Source organism: Drosophila subpulchrella, unplaced genomic scaffold, assembly GCF_014743375.2.
Source record: "Drosophila subpulchrella strain 33 F10 #4 breed RU33 unplaced genomic scaffold, RU_Dsub_v1.1 Primary Assembly Seq394, whole genome shotgun sequence".
Classification (NCBI taxonomy): Eukaryota; Metazoa; Arthropoda; class Insecta; order Diptera; family Drosophilidae; genus Drosophila; species Drosophila subpulchrella.
Window position 1 is genome coordinate 66,286 of NW_023665616.1, and position 11,215 is coordinate 77,500.

At 46.7% G+C, this 11,215-nt stretch overlaps 1 non-coding gene and 1 pseudogene across 1 annotated transcript; both read right to left on the reverse strand.

Annotated features, from left to right (window-relative positions):
* Positions 1–853: 853 nt before the first annotated feature.
* LOC119562172 lies at positions 854–10,313 on the reverse strand (annotated as a pseudogene).
* A 401-nt stretch (positions 10,314–10,714) lies between these two features.
* Positions 10,715–10,893, reverse strand: LOC119562175. Its single transcript, XR_005221738.1, has one exon. It is a non-coding gene; the product is annotated as a 5.8S ribosomal RNA (ribosomal RNA).
* Between the last annotated feature and the right edge of the window lie 322 nt (positions 10,894–11,215).

Consider the following 11,215-nt stretch of genomic DNA (forward strand, 5'->3'; position numbering starts at 1 on the left):
CTCTTTACTTGAAAATTTCATTACCATAGGAATCTATTTATACATGGAATATGATTTCCACTACTTTTTCGCGTCACTAATAATTAATATGACGATACAGACTTGCTACCATAACATAAGTCTTGAACAATAATAGGAGCAGCCGCCAACCAACCACCAACCAACCAACCACTGCTACCATTGATAGTAATTTTATATGTCCTCTTTAGTTGAATTTCAATACCATAGGAATATTTATACATGGAATATGTTTTGCCACTACTTTTTCGCGTCACTAATAATATGACGATACAGTCTTGCTACCATAACATAAGTTTTGAACAATAAGAGGAGCAGACACACCAACCAACCAACCGCGCTGCTACCATTATATATACTTATATTTATATAAGTCCTCTTTACTTGAATGGCCTCTTTACTTGAATTTCAATACCATAGGAATATTTATTTATACATGGAATATGTTTTGCCACTACTTTTTCGCGTCACTAATAATATGACGATATAGACTTGCTACCATAACATAAGTTTTGAACAATAAGAGGAGCAGACACCAACCAACCAACCGCTGCTACCATTGAATGAACCATATATACAAACTTTTATATATGTCCTCTTTACTTGAATTTTAATACCATAGGAATATTTATACATGGAATATGTTTGCCACTTTATCATCGCGTCACTAATAAGATGACGATACATTTTGTTTGTTCAATATTTACTTATATATTGATGTTTCCAATTTAGGTCTTTTATATTTCTTCTTCCCTACCTTACACACCACAAACAAAGTGGCGTGCGATGCTGCAAGCAAGCATAATGATTATGCCCGCTTGCAACATCTTTATTATCGAATCATCAAGCAAAGGATAAGCTTCAGTGGATCGCAGTATGGCAGCTGCTCAACCACTTACAACACCTTGCCTGTTACAAAAGTCGTTTACAATTGATTCTAGGCTTTGTCATTGTATTAAATAATGCTTTTATATGTAACTAGCGCGGCATCAGGTGATCAAAGATCCTCCCAATTTACTATGTTACAAATTACATTGGCATCACATCCATTGTCGTTTATAAAGTAAATTATAAACTTTAAATGGTTTAGAAGCCATACAATGCAAATTGCCCCTTATTTATCATTGCAGTCCAGCACGGATACGACCTTAGAGGCGTTCAGGCATAATCCAACGGACGTAGCGTCATACCACTGTTCGCTCGAACAAGTATTGTGCCATTGGTCCGTACCTGCGGTTCCTCTCGTACTACGCAGGAATGCTGTCGCAACAACGTTTTGTCATTAGTAGGGTAAAACTAACCTGTCTCACGACGGTCTAAACCCAGCTCACGTTCCCTTGCATGGGTGAACAATCCAACGCTTGGTGAATTTTGCTTCACAATGATAGGAAGAGCCGACATCGAAGGATCAAAAAGCGACGTCGCTATGAACGCTTGGCCGCCACAAGCCAGTTATCCCTATGGTAACTTTTCTGACACCTCTTGTTAAAAACTCTTTAAACCAAAAGGATCGATAGGCCGAGCTTTTGCTGTCCCTGTGTGTACTGAACACCGAGATCAAGTCAGCATTTGCCCTTTTGCTCTATGTGTGGTTTCTGTCCGCACTGAGCTGGCCTTGGGACACCTCCGTTATTATTTGAGAGATGTACCGCCCCAGTCAAACTCCCTACCTGGCAATGTCCTTGAATTGGATCATACCTGAGTAATTGGAGTTATACCAAATTTTCAAATCAAAAATACATAAATGCACCGTTTTATTAAAGAATTTGTTTGCGATTATATAACAAACTCGTGATACTTTGATCAAGAAGCTTGCATCAAAACCCAATACCATAAGATATAATAAATATATCCGTATAATGGCTAGGAAATGATACACGTTCCATTTAATCAAGTAAGTAAGGAAACAATAAGAGTAGTGGTATTTCATTGGCGATACCAAACCGAAGTCTAATATCTCCCACTTATTCTACACCTCTTATGTCTCCTTACACTGCCAGATTAGAGTCAAGCTCAAAAGGGTCTTCTTTCCCCGCTAATTATTCCAAGCCCGTTCCCTTGGCTGTGGTTTCGCTAGATAGTAGATAGGGACAGGGTGTGTCTCGGATCCCTCCGAACTTGTTTTACGTGGCGTGTTCCACAATGAAGGGATTACAACCACGGCATTCTAATATACCCACAAGTGAGTATATAATGCACGGGTCTAGGTTAAGCGCCAGACCAACGCCCCGGACTAGAAGCTATAGCTATGTACATAGCATCCACCCCAGTAGCAATTCGAGTACTTACTTGTCGGGCAAGCACTCCCCCTTGCGTAGGGGCGAGATCTATCTAAAATCTCTACTGTTCTGTGGGTCACAGCACCCGAGTTGTATAACGCAACATCCACGTCGAGCCCGAGGACTCTACCCGCGATATAGGTGTCAACCACAGCCACCACGATACTCCCACAAGGGGGCCAACCTCAATGAGCAGCCTTGGAGCTGCTCAACCCGTGGTACCGAAATTACAGGCTCGGTGAGCCTCACCCCTTCAGCTCCGACAAGCTCGGATGGGGCAACCATTGCCATATTAGTCGCCTCCTACGACAAGCTATGGCAGGCTGTGGCAGTATTCTTCGCCGCTACCACACGGCAAAAGAGGTGTGGGACTAACGTCCCGGCGCCTGTGGTTCCTCCCTCGTCGCATCCATCCTTCGCCTCGAGAAGGCAGCATCGGCAAAAACTCCTAGGAGACGCATCCGTTCTGGGGTCTCGACTACTCCCGCGACGATCCATCTTCCCTGGTCTCGAACGACTCCAAGGGCATCCAGGTCCCGCAAATCGTTATACAGGCGGCATTCACACAGTATGTGGCGCCAGTCCTCTCTTGCCACGCCACATGAGCATGCGGTCGTGGTACTGAGGGTCCTGCCTTGCAGAAATGCGTTCATCGACCCGTGTCCTGTCAGCAAGAATCCGGCTTTGAGGGTAAAGACAAAGTCTTTCCTCTTGTAGACGAACGCTGCCTCTGGGAAAAACTCGCGAGTCACGGAGCCGTGTTCCGCGCGATCCCATCTGAGTTGCCACTCATTTAGCAGACGTTCGTCTAGCAGCGCCATCTTAGCTTTCCAGTCCAACACGGACAGGTCCTGTCCGTGGAGCCAGTCGCTCTCATCCAGGGGGACATCCTTCCTCAGCTTGAACTTCACGGCGATCCTGTGAGCATCCAGATCCATTGGAGGAGCACCAGCAAGCACCTGCAGTGCCACCGTGGACACTGTGCGGCATACCGGTAGGCATCCTAAAAGGATGGACCTCTGGCACGAGGTGAGGAGTTTAAGGGACTTGCCCCTACTCGCCGCCTTGTACCAGACCGAGGCACCAAAGAGTGCACAGGGGACCATGAGTCCGCTGTAAATCGTCCTCTTAGCACGGGAGCTGAGCCCCCAATCGACTCGAAGCACCCGCGCTAGTCCTCCGGCAACTCCAGCCAGCCGATCTCTGAGAGCAGAGATATGCGGGAGAAAACTCAACCGCTCGCCGACTAAGATGCCAAGGTACCGGCATTTGGTGACGTAAGGCAGGCTTGCTCCAGCAAACCGTACCGTCGGTCTCCTCGTGCGTGAAAGCTGTCCTTTCAGCAACATTATTGCCGTCTTGCTGGTTGACACACTCACTCCAACCTCAGCTCCCCAGGCTCCCACGATGTCCATCAACTGCTCGCCCTTCCGCTCCAGATCGGCACGGGAATTCCCGTCGACGAAAAGCAGAAGATCATCTGCAAACGCGCTCAGAGCACAATGTGGCTCCAAGCGCTGAAGCAGCACATCCATCAGTAAATTCCAAATAAATGGACCACTGACGGACCCTTGCGGGCAGCCCCGTGTAACCGCAACTGTGGCTGCTTCATACCTGCTGATGATGCTTGCGCTACGGCCGGAAAAATAGCTTTTCCACAAGTCGATTTCTCGACAGCCTACGTCGACAAGCCGATCCAGCACCGCACTCCACTCCACGTTGTCGAAGGCTCCCTTGAAATCGACAAAGATTCCAAGGACCCTCCTCTCGCGACTGTTGGCGACGGTGTTTTTGGCGTGCATCCACGCATCCTCCACGCAGCGTCCAGGCCTGAATCCGAATTGCCATCTGCAGCCATCCGGTAGCACATCCTTCAGCCGATTCACCATGATTCCCTCAAGCGCCTTTCCGAACACTGGTAAAAGGCATATGCCGCGATAAGAGGCAGGATCGCTCCTGTCCTTATCTGGCCCCTTTACCAGCGGTATCACTCTCGGGTGCTTCCACTCGGCCGGAAAGTATCCTTCCGAGATGCACCGAGAGTACAGCTTCGTCAGGTGCTGAGGGATGGCACGCCATACCTCCTTGACAATACCGCCCGTGATGCCATCCATACCCGGCGATCGCCGGCTTCTCAGCCTCGCGACGCTGGTTGCCACCTCGAAGGCTTCGAGGATCGGTGGGGCACCAGGGGGTATGTCTTCTCGTGTCGTCGACTCCGCAGCAGGGAAAAAGTTGCGGAGGAGCACACTTGCGCAGTCGTGCCAAGTTACGGAAAGCGCGCCGTTCGACCGGAGACATCCGAGATCGGCTGTCTTCTTCCGGCCTCGGCATATTCGGTATACGTGCCCCCATGGATCATCCTTGTGCCGTCCCACGAAGTCCCGCCAGTTTTGCTCCTTTGTCGTCAAGATAAGCTTCTTGTACTGGCCTGAGGCAAATCTCAGTCCAGCGGCAAGTTGCTCAGCATCGTCGGTGCCACTCCGGCGAGCTGCCTGCAGCCTACGCCTCAGTCTCCGAACCTCTTGGCGCTTGGTACTCAGCTCAGGATTCCACCATATTACGTTTCCCCTCGCTGCAGGTATCCTGCGCCCTATCACCCTGTCGCACACATCGTGTACGATGGAGCGAAGGGCAGACACATGGTCGTCCAACGGCGATTCCTCCAGTTCCTCGAGACTCTGTGCTGCACTCCTTAACTCTACACTGAATCTTCGCCAACTTGCATTGGAGAGCTTCCATTGCGGTACCGGAGCTAGGCTCTCAACGGTACTGCTCGGATCTGGAGTAACCTCAACAGTGATAATGTTGTGGTCACTCAGCTCCCAGAAGTCAACTCTCCAATCGTAGGTTGCCCATACTCGCGCCGCTTCGTTGGCGAAGGTCACGTCGATATCACTTCTAGAGCGGTGATTATCGAACGTGAACACCTGGCTGGCCGTATTCAGTACACTGGCACCGCTTGCGATTATCCACTCGTTCATGAGCTGTCCCCGTTCGCGGTTCAGGCGGTCTCCAGAGTTGTCTGGGGATTTGCTGAACCACATAGGGGAGACTGCGTTAGCATCAAGTCCGAGGATTGTCGGTGTTCTGCTAGCTAATAGCAGAACCGTATCCAGGTAGTCAGTGTAGGGCTCCAGAGCAGCTAGATGCTGGCAGTATACGGAGGCCAGAAAGATTGTGCCATATCTTCCTGTGACACTCACGCACACTCCGTAGTCCGTCGTCAAAGCCTCGATGGGCATGCAGATGGCAGATGGGTCGTCCACGATGATGGCAGCTTTCTTCCTCCTATCGGCGAATATCCTCATTCCTCCAGGCAGTCCAGTGAGTCGCTTGCCAGCGTCCACGTAGGGCTCCTGGACTAGTGCGAACAGGTGGCCAGCATCTCTCATCTGCTTGGCAAGCTCGATGACAGCGCAACGGCCTCGACCACAATTCGCTTGGATGAAGCTAAACATTATCAATGTCTAGCTTGCACCCTGGCTAGCAGCGCGCCGTATATCGGGCAGCCACCCGAAAGCATATAATGCCCCGAGGGCATACCCTTGTGACGGCAGTTGCGGCAGTCCACCGCATTTCTGCACTTCGCCGCGACGTGGTCGTTCTGTCCGCACTGGCGGCAGACCTGCTTCTCTCGGGCGTACCGACACTCATTGACCTTGTGGTCAAAGCCAAGGCATCGGTGGCACGCGTAGGTTCGCACCTGAGAGCGGCAGCGGTACGAAAACCACTTAATGTACACTCTCCCGCCCTCGAGAACGGCCAGCGCCTGGTCGTCTACCTCCAGCGTCACATTGATTGTGGCACCGTCAGCAGCTGACCAGGGCTTGGTCGCCAGGACAACCGCCTTCTGGAACTCCTTGAGGCTCATCTCTTCGAAGTTCTTCTCCCTGAGCTCCATCATAAACTCGTCCGGTCCCACGGAGGTGTCCACATCCTGGACCGTAACACGCGGCTTCGCAGCGGTGTTCCTCGACACCTTCAGGCCCACCTCGGCGAACTTTGCGGAGGCGACGACCTTCGTCATCTCCGCCTGCGAAGGCGTGCGAATGATCGCGCCGCCCCGCTTCAGCTCACGCACCTCGTGTACTCGTACGCCCAGAGCGGGCGCTACCTCCTTGCGGATCTTCTCAGCGATTTGCCTGCCTGACAGGGCCGGGTCGTCGCACGCAACGACAGCCGACCATGTCTCCCGAATCTTCCGCGGTGCGGGTACGGGGGCAAGGGGGGCAACAGGGGCAGCAGGTGAGGCGACTAGGTGCGCGCCTCTAGCAGCGGTGGCTGCATATGAGGCGGCCGAGGCGACCGGTGTCTGCCTCTTCAAGCGATCCTCCAGCACTCCGATGCGGATCAGCAGGGCTCCGACGACCTCCTCGTAGCGGTTTGCCAACAACTGCGTCTTAATGCTCACGGTAGGGCTCGCTACGTGGGACATCCTCAGGATATCCGCACGGATGTCGCCCATCTCGGCAGCAACGGCTCCGTTTCCCCTCCATTCCCTGTCCGAGAAGGATTTCTCTATGCTGGCTGGCACGACGAAGGTCCCTCCATCAGCAGCGGCTGCGACTGCGGCAGCGTCGGCGGGGGCAGCGGCGGGGGCAGCGGCGGGGGCAGCGGCGGGGGCAGCGGCTGCGGCAGCGGCAGCGGCTGCGGCAGCGGCAGCGGCGGGGGCAGCGGCGGGGGCAGCGGCAAAGGCGTCGGCAGGGGCAGCGGCGGTTGCATCCAGCGCCAACACTTTGCACCTCGAGGCCTCCCTCAGCGGCGCTTTGTTGCGCTTGCCTCTGGCGCGCCCTCTGCCCGAGCTGCTTCCACGGCTGCTCGCACTTTCGCTCCCGGACTCGTCGACCACCATTTTTGGTGGCGCCATCTGCCGGTTATCGGCCTTACTAAGTAAGCTCTTTGATATTCGAGACTTACCCCTTCCTATCAGCTGGTTCTCAAAAGCTCGGTCAGCTGATCAGCTGATCCAAGTTCAGCGGAGACACAAACCGCACAGCTGTGGGCGACAAAATGTGCCTAAATTAGGCAAACGCCTCTCTCGAGAGAGCGCCTCTCTCGCGACACACGTGTCTTAATGGAAAATTTCCAAAAAGAAAAACGCGAATATCGCCCGATTTCCGCAGAATTTCAAACGGAAAACACACGCACTGTGTTCGCAAGCACGAAACACGAATTTTCGCACTATTTTCAACAATGTACCTGTTGTTTTACTGCCTAAATGCACTTTACTCGCGGAGCGTACGGAAAAACACGTCTGTTCTCGCGAGCAACCAAACACCGACTGTGTGTAGATAGGGACAGTAGGAATCTCGTTAATCCATTCATGCGCGTCACTAATTAGATGACGAGGCATTTGGCTACCTTAAGAGAGTCATAGTTACTCCCGCCGTTGACCCGCGCTTACTTGAATTTCTTCACTTTGACATTCAGAGCACTGGGCAGAAATCACATTGTGTCAACACCCGCTAGGGCCATCACAATGCTTTGTTTTAATTAGACAGTCGGATTCCCCAAGTCCGTGCCAGTTCTGAATTGATTGTTAATTGATAATCGTTATAATTAATAAGAACTAATTGGTTTAACCCAATTAGTATTCTTAAAAATTTTAGCAAGAAAGTTCCACAATTGGCTACGTAACTAAACTATCCGGGGAACAAGTGACCAACATAAATGCCAGACACTCTATTTACCCAGAACGAGCACATAAACCATGTTATTGTTTCCCAATCAAGCCCGACTATCTCAATCTTCAGAGCCAATCCTTATCCCGAAGTTACGGATCTAATTTGCCGACTTCCCTTACCTACATTATTCTATCGACTAGAGACTCTTCACCTTGGAGACCAGCTGCGGATATTGGTACGGCCTGTTGAGAAGTTTGCGTGTCCCCACCATAAATTTTCAAGGTCCGAGGAGAAAATATCGACACAACAGTATATGTCATGCTCTTCTAGCCCATCTACCATATCTCTCTGCGAAAGACTTCCATGGTAGTACGGCTATAAAACAGAAAAGAAAACTCTTCCGATATCTCTCGACGGCTTCTTTATGGTCGTTCCTGTTGCCAGGATGAGCACGAGGCCCATATTTAATAACAAACGGATACTCAACAGGTTACGGAATTGGAACCGTATTCCCTTTCGTTCAAAATTATTCAAGTATATTAATTAGCTTGATTTATATAATATAATTATATTTGTATGGCATTTGTGTTTTACTTGAAAATTTTCGGCTTTCGCCTTGAACTTAGGACCGACTAACTCGTGATCAACCACTGTTCACACGAAACCCTTCTCCACTTCAGTCCTCCAAGGTCTCATTCGATTATTTGCTACTACCACCAAGATCTGTACCAATGGCAGCTCCATGCAGGCTTACGCCAAACACTTCTACGCATACCATTGTACCTTCCTACTCACTAAAGTTTCAAAATTTATATCACAAGTAATATAAATCATCTACTTTAGCGGTAATGTATAGGTATACAACTTAAGCGCCATCCATTTTAAGGGCTAGTTGCTTCGGCAGGTGAGTTGTTACACACTCCTTAGCGGATTTCGACTTCCATGATCACCGTCCTGCTGTTTTAAGCAACCAACGCCTTTCATGGTATCTGCATGAGTTGTTAATTTGGGCACCGTAACATTACGTTTGGTTCATCCCACAGCGCCAGTTCTGCTTACCAAAAGTGGCCCACTGGGCACATTATATCATAACCTTGAACTTCATATCAAGAAAGTTAAGGTTCTTACCCATTTAAAGTTTGAGAATAGGTTAAGATCGTTTCGACCCTAAGGCCTCTAATCATTCGCTTTACCAGATAAGATTATTTTATATAACATTAAAATGCACCAGCTATCCTGAGGGAAACTTCGGAAGGAACCAGCTACTAGATGGTTCGATTGGTCTTTCGCCCCTATACTCAATTCTGACAATCGATTTGCACGTCAGAACTGTTTCGGTCTTCCATCAGGGTTTCCCCTGACTTCAACCTGATCAAGTATAGTTCACCATCTTTCGGGTCACAGCATATATGCTCAAGGTACGTTCCAGTTAGAGGCATAAATAATATAAATATCATTATACATAACTATATAGAACGCCCCGGGATTGTGTTAATTAGCTATAAATAGTTAAAAAACTAATCCCATTATTAGTCAAGTTAATTACGCTATTAGGTTTATATCCCAATAACTTGCACATATGTTAGACTCCTTGGTCCGTGTTTCAAGACGGGTCCCGAAGGTATCCTGAATCTTTCGCATTGTTAATCATACAAGTGCATATAATAAACACAAAAATCAATGATAATTATGCCATTATATAATTCCGAAAAATTAACGCACTGTATTCATATAAATCTATCAGCACTTTATCAAATTAATAACATTTATTCTGTGTTAAAATGCAAGCAAATTAATTTGAATAAACTATAAGTTATATTTTATGATAAATTTTGTATGCTAATAGATTACAATGTCCTTATATGGAAAAAATGCACACTATTATCATAATATTGTTTAAATATTACAATTTTAATGATGAATTTTCCATAACGGATATTCAGGTTCATCGGGCTTAACCTCTAAGCAGTTTCACGTACTGTTTAACTCTCTATTCAGAGTTCTTTTCAACTTTCCCTCACGGTACTTGTTTACTATCGGTCTCATGGTTATATTTAGTTTTAGATGGAGTTTACCACCCACTTAGTGCTGCACTATCAAGCAACACGACTCTTTGGAAACATCATCTAGTAATCATTAACGTTATACGGGCCTGGCACCCTCTATGGGTAAATGGCCTCATTTAAGAAGGACTTAAATCGTTAATTTCTCATACTAGAATATTGACGCTCCATACACTGCATCTCACATTTGCCATATAGACAAAGTGACTTAGTGCTGAACTGATTTCTTTTCGCTCGCCGCTACTAAGAAAATCCTGGTTAGTTTCTTTTCCTCCCCTAATTAATATGCTTAAATTCAGGGGGTAGTCCCATATGAGTTGAGGTTGTGTATAACTTTTTTTGCAATTAATTCTTTATATATAATGATAAAACATTTTATTAAATTCGTTATATATTTTATATATTTGTATGGCATTTGTTTGGTCTAACGAATCAACGAAGAATAATAATATTGTCAACGGCTTTCTATTTACTAATCTTTAATAAGAGACAATTCTAGATAAATTTTTTATGCTAGACATTTCTCAGTATTATTTGATTGAAAAAGAAAATATTTCTCTTCGTTTTTCACATTCAAATTATTTACTAATGTGAGATAATGTTTTTCATATATTTGTTAATATTATGAATAATATAATAATTAAATTATTATTATCCAATAATATACCATATGCTTATAAAATTTCATTATAAAATTTATATAAACAACTTAATTAGCATAGTCTTACAACCCTCAACCATATGTAGTCCAAGCAGCACTATAAAATTAATTAAAGTACATAACAGCATGGACTGCGATATGCGTTCAAAATGTCGATGTTCATGTGTCCTGCAGTTCACACGATGACGCACAGTTTGCTGCGTTCTTCATCGACCCATGAGCCGAGTGATCCACCGCTTAGAGTTTTATATATTGGTTTGGTAATTTTGTCATATATGTTTTTATTGAAAGAAATTAAAAATACACCATTTTACTGGCATATATCAATTCCTTCAATAAATTGATTTTTATACCTAAAACGAATGCTGCGAAATGTCTTAGTTTCATATAACCAATAATATATCAAGTATTTTTTAAATGGCATTTACGGTATTAATACTTTTTTTTAGCGATATATATTGAAATTTATATAAAACATTAACCTGTAATAATCAGGTACAACATTGTACATTTTAGGTTGTTGCATTATCCAATGTATGCGCATAACTGAGATGAACAATACATATC